Raw genomic sequence first — 11,450 nt, 5'->3', positions numbered from 1 at the left:
TCGTAATATCCCTCTACGCCTCGAACCACCCTATGGATACTACCATTCTTTGTTTATCATTTGATAATTCTGTCGAATATTATTTATTTCATTGTAATTTACGTTGTGTTTACTATTTCTTAATTGTTTCTTTTTTATTGTGAGTTCTGTAATTGGCTTCGCGCTCTTTTTGGACTGCATTAAATAAATAAATAAATTATGGAAGGATTACCCACAAATATTAGGGTGCAGAGATCATCCAAAGAATAACAGAGATATGAGTTTAAGACCTAATTAATCATCCCAAATAGTTTTCAAAAATATTATTTCCACAAATACTGTGAAATATGGTAAAATAATATATTAAATGTAACGGAATTGGTTAACTCCAGAGAAAGCAGTCCTTGTGAAAGGATCACCTCCAAATATAAGTTCATTTTTAAATGGGTGAAATAGAAAATCATACCTCTCCAACAGTCGTTAGCTGAGGTAACAACTAGGAAGAAGGGTTTTTGAAGAAGTTATATTGCATATCCTGTTGTCTAGATAATCTGTAAAGAGGACATAATCAGGACACTACGGGAAAATGTTTAGCATTCTTTAGCGAATGAAACAGCGCACCATAAAATGTGACATGGGTCGAAGGATATCGTTCTTTCTCGACGAATGAGGACCACAAAACACTCCTTTCGAAAATGTTTCCGATCCGTAAGGGATAGCAGTATTCGCCAATATTTCAAAGTCTACTTCTACCACTGCGTTTAGAACTTAGACCTCTCTTAATCAGGCCGTTCAGGGTTGATGACGAAGGCAGAGGTAACCATTGCAGCATTGGAAGCAGCTTCTATCCTGGCGACGAAGGTAATATAAAAAGAACTTCATGAAAATAGGCTGGACAAATACGATGAAAATGGGATGAAAAGTTGGCATTCACTTCCATTGAACATTCATAACATCTTTACCAATACCTAAAACGTAATAGCCACGCCAATTCACTACGGTTACATGGTAGCAGACGAGGAATTTTCGTCATCATTAGAGAATAAACTATTTTACATACACACAAATTTTAACACTCTTTTTCATCAAACGTATCATGCTGTAGCAATAAGATCATGATTGGTGACTTATTATTGTAAAATAGAAGCAAGTTTTAGAAATAGTTGGAAGGTAATCAAGTTATAAATATTAGGAGTAAGAACTAAAAACTAACTCATCGCAGCATTGCACATCGCACTGGGTTCAAAGTTAATAAATAATTAAAAAAATAATAAATTACGCTAAATGACAAATAAATTTTACCTTGAGGTTGACCGACATGAACGGACTAGTGAATATCAACGTATAACTACAGAGAGAAGCATCAAAATCTAGAGTCGCCGTCCCCTGAAGGAAAAAGCAAACATCTTCATCGATGAGGAGTACGCAGAGAGACAAAAGCTTTATACCAATTCATGGGAACCTTCTAGAATCCGAGCTCAAATTTAATTCTTATGGTGGAATTCGTTATACAACGATTCGCCGCGAATCTCCTTCAATGGAAGAGAAAATTCATCGAAGTGATTAAATGTACGAAAAAAATATAAACGTAGTTTCTACAAGTAATTCAATCCCAAAACCTACGATACGATAAGTATGTACGTAACTTGAAAGGAAAAGTACTCTACACGACTGGGTAAAAGAATGCTACAAGGAGAATTTAGAGGAAGGCTGATAAAGAAATATAACGAGGATTCAGTCATAATGTGATACTACCAGGATTGAGCTATGGAATGCAGGAAAAATGGTACAGAAGAATGAGAGAGATAATAATGACACATGTACTTAAGCACAGAAGATAACTTTTAATAATATAATCTATGACGTGATGAGGAGGAAATAATCGTAAAAAACATGGTGCTTGGTTATAGTAGGTAATTGAGGGAGCGTATCAAGAAGAAAAGCTCTAATGGGTTGCTAAACATACGTATCTTTTAGATGGCAAACGTGATATAAAAATCAATCGATAAACTAATTGGATAAGACGCAATAGCTCGTAACAATAGAAAAACCATACCATGAGGACTCGGGAAAGTTTAAAAAGATAACAAGAATGCGGAATTTAAAAAATGGTTTAAACAACTTAAAGAGTTTCTACTATTTTTAGACACCTTAAAATTATTGATAAAATTGGGTCATAATTCATTTTATCATTACAAAATTAACTCATTTGCTACAAAAAAATCAAACCAACAAGAATCAAAGGAGTTACAGCTCACGTCTGCTAACCACCACTCAGATTGTCTTCCCACTAAACAATGATGCAATTAAATATCAGAGTTAATAAATAACGATATTATTTTAATAAACTGTGAAAAAGATTACACTTAATGCCTACCAACATATTAAGCTTGACTTTGTTGGTATAAGACTGACGTATCATTCCTATTCTTTGCTATATTTAAACCTACAATATGCATTTAAAATATTGACGGCAATTGACAGGTAAACAGCTAAATGAAAAGCAAACCGACTCTTTCGTTTGCAGCAAACACTCGTAAATCAATGTTAACGTGAAATAAATGAGGAAAATCTTGGGGTACAGTGGTAGCGGAAAAATATCCTTATAGCAAGCATGCGGAAACGTAAAATCAAAAGGATCTTTGAAGAAATCCACGGCCGATCTATGGTGCATTCTGACGGTGAGAACTAATTTAAAATCCAAATCATAAAAGAAAGGTAAGAGTCACGATACGAGCAACTTAGTTTCAATCATTTTTCATTTTCAAGCAAACAATATCGTGGAAGAAAGCAAAAATTACGTTACTCAATGTAATGTGTGCATGCTTACGAATGCGCGATCCAAAAAAATACTTTTGGCCAATAATATTTTTTTTTAATTTACCATAGAAGACGACATACATTGGAACTAAAAAGCAAACTTGGAGCACACAAAATATGGAAAATTCAATCTTTATGTCGTTTAGATAATACGTTGTATGATTACCTAGCAGAATTTTCATATGATATAAGTTGGCTATATGTATAACGTGATTTGACACCAATTATTGCTGTCATTTGCTGATAGCTTTAAACGTGGTAATGAGCTGGCGTGCTAACCCTTTAATTCTCGGTATAAAAAAATAATTTCAGTATTTTTGTCCAAATGTCATACATAATCTAGCAATAATCAGAATTTTTCATATACTTGGAGAAGTGCTGCCACAATAGCCTCTATAAAAATGTGGATCTTCGACTTCAATTTCTAAAAGTTATAGGACGGACAGCCTATTTTATTTAGCCGTCAGTCGATGGTAAGCAGAGGAATGAGAAGATTACTTATTGAGAATTTCATGTGAAAGATATAAACTTCGTCTCTCGCAACCTCCTTCAAGACAACCCCATTTAGAGTTGGTTCACATAAGCATCATCCCTTTTCATTCACAAGGATCAAATCAAGAGGTATAGTATAAGAGAAGCCCAATAATTTCCTTCGATTGATCAGATACTTTCCGGCTCGATTACGCTCTGTTCCGCCTTGACATTTCCGTGCTATCCTGATTCCGTAAATGGGGTTCCATTCAGACCGAGAGCATCAATTTGATTCTTCTTTTCGTTCCGGACCCGAACGTTCCGATTTTTTGTGGCTTAACCCGAGACGACCTCACGATTCGTGAAGGAATAAGGTCGGAGGGCCGGCTTTAAGGAAGGCGGGTAAGGGCGGCTGCCTGCTTCAATCAAGATGAGTTGGGGTATACGATAAACGTGAACACTCAAAATTATGTCATACAATTTCATCAATGGCCAAGGTGTAGACATTTCATACAAGACATCAGTGGCGTAACTATGGAGGGGATGAGGGGATAGATGTCATGGGCCCCCTGGGTCATAGATGTTATGGGCCCCATTGGTCATAGACCCCCAAAACCTCATACAAATAAAATAATATTTAGGACTATTGTCTATTTTTGACACATAATGACTGCCTCTGCTAAAGGTTCAAGTTTTAGCGCAAAAATGATGTAAAATTTATTTCCAGGAAATTCATTTTTTTTCCCAGAATTCCGTTGGCTGGGTGGGAGATCCCCCTCCCGTGCCCCTTCACACCCCAAAAGCATATTCCTAGTTATGCCACTGCAAGGCATAATTTAACACTGTGGCGGCGGGGTAAAGTCCTCGCCTGCCAAACATGAGGTCGCGGGCTAGAGTCCCGCCACGGTAAGTTTCCTCTATCCAGGGCATGGTTGTTCGTGCACATATAACTGTAAATTTGATAAACCTCGATATAAATTAAAATTGTGTCAGGAATAAATGCATGGTGCGAAATGACCTAGCCGTCGACGCACCCTAAATTCAACTACTACTACAAATGAATGCATGTTTTTCCTTTCCCGCTCTGCAAAGAATATTTACAGGGTCCAAATTAGTTGCAGATTTTTACTGAAATTCAGCGATAAAGGGAGTGAAAGGAAGCGAATATTTCTGGGTAAACCAAGGTTATATGAGAGTGCAGTCTATAGCGATATGTTGCTACCGACAAGGTGGATCGGAACTAGCCATTCAAGTCAAAAACATGCAAACATGAACGCATTTCTGATGTTTCCAAATAAATCGCTATCGCTAAGTATTCTGCTCGGAGTTCCTTCTTAAGATGGTCCGATGTATGGCTTGACAAGCCATTCAGTACCATATGTTCAGCAACGCCCACGAGATGAATAACGAGCGACATTTATGCAGATCGGAAATGGGGACTGTAGACAGGTAACGTAGTCACGAACGTAAAATTTGTACATTACGCCAAGGTAACGTAATGTTATTTTTAAAACGCCATCACTCGCTGCACTATAGGTACATATATTTGAAAGTATTAAAGAAACAGCTTTGACTTAAATGTTTGATCAGTTCTGTGTCTATATTTGGAGCGGAGTGGTTCTCACGAGAAAAAGACTATATTTTAGGGAAGTAAGCAATTTTTTTTCCTCCCAACTGGTTTGACATGCGTAACTGTAAAAACATACAAACCAAGGCTATATATATGCCATGCTTTTTAGTGGAAACAGTTCCCCATAACATGCAAAAATGGACCCCTAGCGATCTTAACCGTATCGTCCTGCAAAGGAATTTTCTGGCGTGGTATCTAGTCCCATTAACCGTCGCAGAAAGAAAAAAAAAACAAAAATTATCTCAGGTAGCATAAAGTTGATGAATTTTAGAGCTTCAAACGGTTTGGTACACATTTTCTCGCTCACTGATTCAAGCCGTGATTAAATATGAATGGGAACTCACCCCAGACTTAGCTATAAGAGTGTGGTGAATACTACACGTCCAGGATAGGGGGCGGGACAGTTCCTTTCCCCAGGCCATGTTGCGTTTCGAGGATTTTTTTTGTGGAGTCGTTTCTTTAGATTTAAAATTTTGCCGATTTTTTTCCCACTCGCACAACATGTGATCATCAATGTAATTCTACGACTTTTTTATTGATGAAACAGTTACCATAGCTAGATTCACATGCGCTAATGCTCTTCAAACTGATTCCTCGTCCGTATTTCAACGTAAGATGTGATTCACTGCCAACTCGTGGTTTAATTTGAATCGGTGAGGGTAGAGATCAACGCAGACTGAGCCACAGGAGTGTGGCAAATAACACACATTCAGCGTGAGGAGTCAATCCTCGAGAACGGGTCAATATTGTAAAGCGAGGGTCAACGAGAGGGGATATAAAAATAACGGGAATTTCGCAAACACTTTTTTATTAATCAATATTTTCACCCCAAATTTTTATAACCTTCAAAGCAATCCCCAATTGACTGTAATAAATTTATCTAAACGTTTCCTCCAGTTTTCAAAACAGAATTAAAATTCTCACATTTCAATTTTCTTAAGGCCGTCAAGCGATTTTTGTTCCACTTCTTCCACAGTCGAAAAACGTTTTCCTTTCAGCTTATTAAAACAACTTGTCTGTTTCCACACTATTTTATTTTCACCGACCATGGTTTCGGCAACTTGTGCCATTGTCAAGTTGCCGAAACCATGGTCGATGAAAATAAAAGTGTGGAAACAGACAAGTTGTTTTAATAAGCTGAATATCAAAGATTTCCACCGCATCACGCCGGACACTGTATCTTTTATTTTCCTTTCACCTTCTATTTGCTGTCCCTCGTACTGAATAGTACTCAAGACTTAGTTCGCCAGTTGCTCGTGCTATATTCTAGTGGCGTAGCTAGGGGGGGGGGGTTTCCGGGGGGTCCGGATTCTCCCCGAATTATAAGAACACAATTATTTTTCTTCATAAAAGAAAACAAAATATTGAAAAATCATGAATTTCGATTATGAAAAGTGTTAAAATTAGTTTAAAACCCTGTACTTAGTACTCTGTTTTTCAAAAATTTTCCCCCGTTGTTTTGGACCCCCCCGAACGAAATCTGGTACAAATTTGGCTACGCGACTGCTATATTCCTAAATCAGGATCTAGGTTACTTGAAGGGAGTGAAGTCTGGATAGGGTTTGACTAAGAGTTTTGCCAGTGGGGGCAAAGATAAGTCTGCCATCTCCTCCCATAATCCTCCCTCCCCATCCCCCACCTCTAATATATATTACATCCGTAAGCTATTTTTTTGACATGCAGTAGTTGAAATTACACATCGTATGTTTACTATTATCCCTAGATTACTAAGCCTGGCTCAGAGCCACGTGGTCACTAAACATTCGTTATTTTTACGACGCTATTTTTAACCCTTCAGTGTTGTTATTTTTTATTTTAAACAAATTAACTTAAAGTTTTATAATTGCTAATGTATATTTTAAAGTTTGAGTCATGCATCTTTCATTAAAAATATTTTTTATAATTCCTTTCAATATGATTTATAACAAAATTACAGTGTAAGATGCTGGGCAAAAATATTTTTAAAAACCATAAGTCACGTTGTTTTTATTACAAAATACCTTAAACAAAAGTTTTGAATTTTAATATGCCCCGTCGTAAAAATTACGAAGGTTTTGTTATCTAGGGTTAATAATTTTTATTTATAATATTGTTTAATAACTTATAAATTAGTAACTATAGATAAATAATTGAATTATAAATATTAAATATATATATTTTAACTTTCAAATGAAATCTGTCGCCCGGAGCACGTGCCCCCTCTGCTCCACCCTATAAGGTGCAAATTGTAGTTCCGAGCCTCGGCATGGATGGCAGAAGGAATCTTACATTCTGAGGCGGGGGTGAGGATATTATAAGGGGGGCGTCGTCTTCAGTCCGCTAGGAGCGTGAGAGAAGAGGGCGTCAGTATCGCGGTGCAGGGTTGCGCTGAAAGAGCACTCTTTCCTCCGCTCTCGCCGTCATCTCGCTCCCACCAACATCCACGGCCCCCAGGCCATATACACACACACACACATATGTATACACGCTTCCCACCCGCAACACATCTCACGCGAGAGGCAAGCAAACGGCGTAGCATTACCCCACCGCCTTCCTCTCTCTCTCTCGGACATAAACCGCTTGCTTCCTTCTGTGAGAGGGCGGTTGGGTGAGGGCGCTAGGGTTCAAGTGTCAGCGTGGGAATGCGGAGGGGAGGGGTGGGATACAGGAAGGAGGAAGATACCGCCACCCCCTTTTTCTTATGAGAGGGGGATGGAGTAGGTTTGATAGATAAAGGAGGATGGAGCAAGGAAAATGGTGTTGAGGTCTCGGGTACGGTTGCCAACTCTGAAAAGAATTCGTGATTGAAGAATTGAATTTTGTAAATTTTCCACAAAATTTCCGTGGAAATTACAAAGTCTAATTATTCAATGTCTGACAGAAATTCTGAGGAACTCACAAATTTTAATCTTTCAATCACGAATATCCAATCATGCCCGTAGCCATGGGGGTCGGGTGGCCCGACCTGGACAGCTTGAACTGGAAGCATTTTATAATTGTATTCATTATACCTCCCCATGGGCGTACCCAGCGAGGGGCAGGAGGGGGGCAGCTGCCCCCCCTAGAAGCAAAAATTGCAAGTCTTTCAGAAAAATCAGTTCTTAATGGAAACGAAAGCATTCAACAAATTTTCCTTAAACCCACGAAAAATGATATGTATTAGTATAATATATGTTACTAAATTAAAACTATTTTTTCAAGGAAATAATCTCATAAACTAATGTCACACACAACTTGGTTTGCTCCCCCTCCCTCGACCATGGTTTTCTCCCCCACGCCATAGTTATAAACCTGGGGACGCCCTTGCACCTCCCCCCCAGTAATCCTCCGACCTGACAACCTACCTGTCCCACCCACGCCAATAAGTCTGGCTACGACCCTGTATCCAACATTTCCACCTAGTTAGATCAGAAGAAGTCAATTTTATCCGAAAAGAATGTTTACTGGAAGGCTTGTATTTCTTTATTTACAAAGGTGGTCGAAGCGGTAATTGCTGGTCTATAAATTTCTGACTACACGATACATTTACACGATCGAGTAAATGCTTGAATGAATGAACCATTATGGTAGACCGACACGGAATGTGTACGAACGCATGAACAAAACTAGAACAGATTCCATGTTCTATTCATGAATTCGTACGAGTTTTCCAAAAACCTGAGGAGATGACAGGACAAATTAGTCGTCCACTTCATGAGACATGATGGGGTGATGAAGGCCATGATCGAAGGACAGGAGGAAAGGAAGAAGGGCAAGGGACGGCCCCGAATGACTTACATAGGATATTAATGATGTTAGGAAGTACCTCCCTACGATAAGGTTAGCAGATAGGAGAGCGAAATTGAGGTGGTGGGAAGGCAAGGGGTACTAATGATCTTTTTTTCCAAACAGATGATTAGGTACAAAAATTGATAGTGGAAAAATGTACAAAAACTTGGTGCCCAAGGAATACGAGTGATTCTATAAAATCGTTTAAGGCTTGATTTTGTGGAAGCTCGATGTATCCACGATAAAAGAAACCGAATGGTAATTTATGCACTTTTAATTCAAAACTCAACAACCGACCATGATTTCAACACATTTTGTCATTTTCATGACCTTTACAAGATTTTGACCTTGAAAAAGACACAATGTGTTGAAACCATGGTCGGTTGTTGAGTTTTGAATTAAAAGTGTGAAAATTACCATTTGTGTTATTTCATCCAGTATATACGAGTGAATCTTCGTTCTCTGCTGACATAGAGTGGAAAATTAAATGCACAACTAAGCATCTCGTTTGTTTTATTTGCCTAATTTCTGTACCTAACTTTGTTTAGAAAAAACATCATTTGTATTACTTGGCTTCTCAACCCTCAATTTATATCTGCGTACCAATCTCAGGATAGTTGACCTATGATGATGGTGATGAATCCGAACAGGTTGAATTTGCGCTTTCATTCTGCTCTTCATTCATTTAGTTATTAACTCGTGTGTGTAAATGATAAATTTAAGAAGACCTTAAGAGTGCATATTAATAACTACGTCCATAGATGTCCATGTTACATAATAATGTTAGGTGTGTAAATTTTGGGACTCATTGACCTCTAGGCAGAGGAAGCCACGAGAGATTTTATCTTATGCCTTTGTCTTCGTGAAAACATGATTTGACTGACTGCGAGCCAATGACGGCAGCAAAAATGACGAAAACAAGTTGTTATCAATACATTCAATTGATAAAATTCTTTGATTTTTCTTGAATCCTTTGTAACCTTACTTCACGTATCATATATTCTTCGAATAAGATTTGAACGTTGATAATTGTTTTAAAGGGAAGTTCAAATAATCCTTCACTAGACTGCCTGTTAGAACAGGATAGAATAACTAGAAACCTCACTCGTTGAAGTAATTTAGCTTTCGCTTTCATCTTGTAAAATCACAAAATAAACACCCATATGATATTTCGCGCAAATCGGCAAGTTACCAAGAAAAATCTCCAGCCGCATTGAACAGTATGTTAAACCCTGGTATCCAGAAAATAAACTTCAGCGCTTAGTATTATTCCACGTGGTTAGTTTCTATAACACTGACATGGCTATGAAACGTTTGTGCAACTTGTTCAATGAAGATCACTTTGCTTAGAAGGAAAATACAAATAGGAGAGGAAAGGGAACTATATAGTACCATAAGCAAAAGGTACTGGTGTAGATGTTACGTTATAAGACACAGTAATCACGTGAGTAATATAATGGAGGGAAAATTTACCGAAAAGTCCACCGAGGAAGGCCAGGTATCCTTGGGGTAGATCCAGAAGGAGCCAAGAAGAAGAGCCTTCAGAACCAATGAACTGGCTTGTAAAAGGGATTAATTGAGGGCTACGGAATACCAAACGTAGGATTTAAATATTTAAAACTAATAAATAATAATGGATAAATAAATACCAGAAAATGGTAAATAAAAGGACCGTGTCACCAATTTGACTATGAGACAATGTTATACTCAAAATATTGCCTAATGCAGCCATGAATGAATACGTGGAATGATTTAGATGACAAAATTATTAGCAGACGAACGAAGAGAAAGCTAAAAATGACATAATTGGCATCTGCATTCCTGCTCGCTCTAAAATCCAAATATTTTCCCAATAAAACTATGTAAACAAGCTTTTGAGAGACGCAGCCGTCGCAAGAATTAGACCGACTTGTTGCCCTACTAAAAAAGAACCGTTCGCGACCGGATGTAGATGAACCAGCGGAGTCCAATTTGGGCGAATTCCCACGGTTCCACGCAGGTTTCCCGACAATTAACATTCTCACATGAGAAATAGAGGGCACGGTGCTGACCGGGACAAACTCGAAAGGAGCTTACCTGCTAACCTAAAGGTTGCCATCTAACTCCATTTTTTTTCGGAAAGCTCTTTCCTGATACACATTTCGTCAAAAATTACTAAAAGAAGAAAGAAATTTTGACACCAATTTGGGCTTATGATATATTATTGAAATATCCGAATAGACAAAGCTGTATACTACAAACATAGAGTAAGTATACTTACTCTATGCTACAACACATCATGCCTTGCCGCGTATCATATTTTTTCAAACGAGAACCGCAAAAAAACTTCCTTCAGCGACAGTAATGGACCAGATGATAGGGGAATTGCAAACCGGTTATTGCAAAGGGGTTCTTCATAAATTGTTCCAACTCCAGATAATTACCTACTTGCGATAATATCCACATAAATAAACCATAATTTCCATATGGGAAATCACCTATCAAAATAATTGAACGGGTAAGGTGAGCTCTACGGCCTCAATTGTGAAACAGAAAATCGACTTTAATGATCCCTACGTTACGGTCATTGGCGTCGATTTTTTGTTTTATCAATATAATATTTTTAATTTTACGCGTAATTTCAAATATGTAATTCCTGAAACGTTTAACTGCGGTGCTTAAAATACGGTCTAAAACTAAATCGAAACATCGACTTTTGAACACAAAAAAATTAGCAATGATTTGACTGCGTACAGTTTAATTGATGTGATAAAATGCATATGGTGAAAAAAGACCAAAACTACACGCAAAACCATAAGTGATT

This window comes from Ischnura elegans, chromosome 4 (assembly GCF_921293095.1).
Source record: "Ischnura elegans chromosome 4, ioIscEleg1.1, whole genome shotgun sequence".
Classification (NCBI taxonomy): domain Eukaryota; kingdom Metazoa; phylum Arthropoda; class Insecta; order Odonata; family Coenagrionidae; genus Ischnura; species Ischnura elegans.
Note: the sequence above shows the minus strand (reverse complement) of the source record.